Genomic DNA, 2,657 nt, shown 5'->3' on the forward strand with positions numbered 1-2,657 from the left:
GTTTTACAGGAATACAACTCACCAGGGCAAAGAGAATGTTTATAATTTCAAACATGAAGGTAAGAAGGTCACCCTGACCCCCTTACCACAAATCAAAGAAATTGTGGGAGTCTAAACATGCCAGAAGAGATCAGTGGTGTGAAATTCTTGTCTGAGGCTGCCATGATCTAGGAAATGAAATATGAGAAACCTATATTGATCCTGCTATCGAAGGAAGTGATTGAAAGAGAGGGTTCAGAGTTGCCTGCAAAAATTGAACCTTTGATCCATAAGTTCAAGGATGTGTTTCCAAAAGAACCACCTAGTGGACTACCACCCTTGAGGGGAATTGAGCACCATATTGATCTTGTAGCAGGTGTTGTGCTGCCTAACAGACCTACTTACAGGAGTGATCCACAACCACTAAGGAGTTACAACATCAAATTGAGAAGCTTATGAGCAAGGGCTTTGTTAGGGAATCCTTAAGTCTTTGTGCAGTCCCTGCATTGCTTGTTCCTAAGAAAAATGGAACATGGAGAATGTGTACTGACAGTAGAGCCATTAACAATACGATCTTGATAACGAGCGTCCCTGGGGCGGTGGATAATATCCATATAGTAGCAATATTAATACATGTACGTGTAATGACTAATTCAATATAAAATTTATGAAATAAATATATCTCAATCAAACCCAATGCACATTTGTACTGTCAAATAACTCAATAAACCCCACCCCTCATCCCCTCCCACCATAACCCTTCATCCTAACCATCACCGACCACCACCAAAATCCCATCACCAAGATAACTATTTTTGTCAACAACCTCATGTTCTTTTCCCGGCGACGGCTCTCTTCCCGACCACCCAAAACCCCACACAAATCACGGACCTGACAACTCAATTCACCGATCAACAACTACCATAAAAAACATATTAACCACATGAATCACCAATTAATTCAAATCGCTTTCTTTTTCCACATTCAAAAGTTTATCCGAAAAGGGTTTAGGGTTCAATTTATCGGCACCGTGGACGATAAATTGAACCCTAAACCTTTTTCGGGTGACTCCACCGCTGGATCTCAAACAAATAGACACCCTAAGACGAGATGGTGAACCCTTTTTGGGAATAGCGTCAAAAGAGGGTTGTGGTGGCACTTGGGAAGGGAGTTGTTAGATGAACTAGGTTAGGGTGGATCACCGAAAATCGGAATATAGGATTTGAGTTGGAGATATTTCGGGTGAGGGGGAGGTGTTGGTGACTTGGTGAAGACATCAAATGGTTAAGGGTTAAGGGAGGGGTGATTACAAAGTCGTTGGACTTGCCTAATATTAAGGGATGAAAGAGAATCATGAATGAGAAAGTATTTTTACAGTATCTTTTAATTTCTTTTTTAATTTTTTATTTTCCTATTTTTCTTGTTAAGAAACGCCTCGGGGGTTGTTTTTATCATTTGCCATAACAATCTTACTGTCAAGTAAAGATTCCCAATTCCAAGGCTAGATGATATGCTTGATGAACTGAGTGGTGCCAGAGTTTTTTCTAAAATTGATCTCAGGTAAGGGTACCATCAGGTGAGAATCAAAGAAGGAGATGAATGGAAGACTGCCTTCAAAACAAAACATGGGTTATATGAATGGCTTGTGATGCCATTTGGCCTCTCAAATGCACCCAGCACTTTCATGAGGTTGATGACTGAGGTGTTGAGGCCATGCTTAGGTCAGTTTGTTGTGGTGTACTTTGATGACATACTGGTGTACAACAGCATCAGGGAAGATCATATCAGATATCTTAAAATGGTTTTTAAGATTTTCAGGGAGTAGAAGCTATTTGCCAAGCTAGAAAAGTTCACCTTCATGGTTGAAGAGGTGACCTTTCTAGGTTACATTGTATCTGGAAGGGGTATATCAGTGGATCAGAAGAAAATCTCAGCAATTCAGTCCTGGCCAGTCCCTAAAACAATCACTGAAGTTAGGGGATTCCATAGATTGGCTTTCTTTTACATAAGGTTCATTAAAAACTTCAGCTCAGTTGTAGCACCAATCACTGAGTGCATGAATAAGGGAGAGTTTCAATGGACTAACAATGCTAAGCAGTCCTTTGAAAGAATTAAGAAGTTAATGTGTGAAACCCCTATCCTAAAGCTGCCAGATTTTGATCAGCTATTTGAAGTGGAGTATGATGCCAGTGGAGTTGACATTGGAGCAGTTTTAATTCAGGCTCAGAAGCAAGTAGCCTATTTTAGTGAGAAGGTAAATGGAGCTAAATTGAAATACTCTACCTATGATAAGGAGTTTTATGCTATCATCAGAGCCCTGATGCATTGGAATCATTATCTGAAGCCTAAACCATTTGTGTTGCATTTAGACCATGAGGCCCTGAAATATATCAATGGTCAACACAAATTGAGTCACAGGCATGCTAAATAGGTGGAGTTCTTACAGTCATTCACTTTTTCCAGCAAATACAAGGAAGAAAAACAAAATGTGGTAGCAGATGCATTGTCAAGGAGGCACTCCTTACTATCAGTCATGGCAAACAAGGTCCTTGGGTTTGAATTTAAGAAAGAGATGTGCAAAGAAGATCCTAATTTTTCAGAAGAATAGATAACTCAAACTGAGGGACAGAAGATCCCAGGGAGCAAGTATCTCTTGCAGGAAGGATTCTTGTTCCAGG

The sequence above is a fragment of the Silene latifolia genome, chromosome 1 (genome assembly GCF_048544455.1).
Source record: "Silene latifolia isolate original U9 population chromosome 1, ASM4854445v1, whole genome shotgun sequence".
In the NCBI taxonomy this organism is placed as follows: Eukaryota; Viridiplantae; Streptophyta; class Magnoliopsida; order Caryophyllales; family Caryophyllaceae; genus Silene; species Silene latifolia.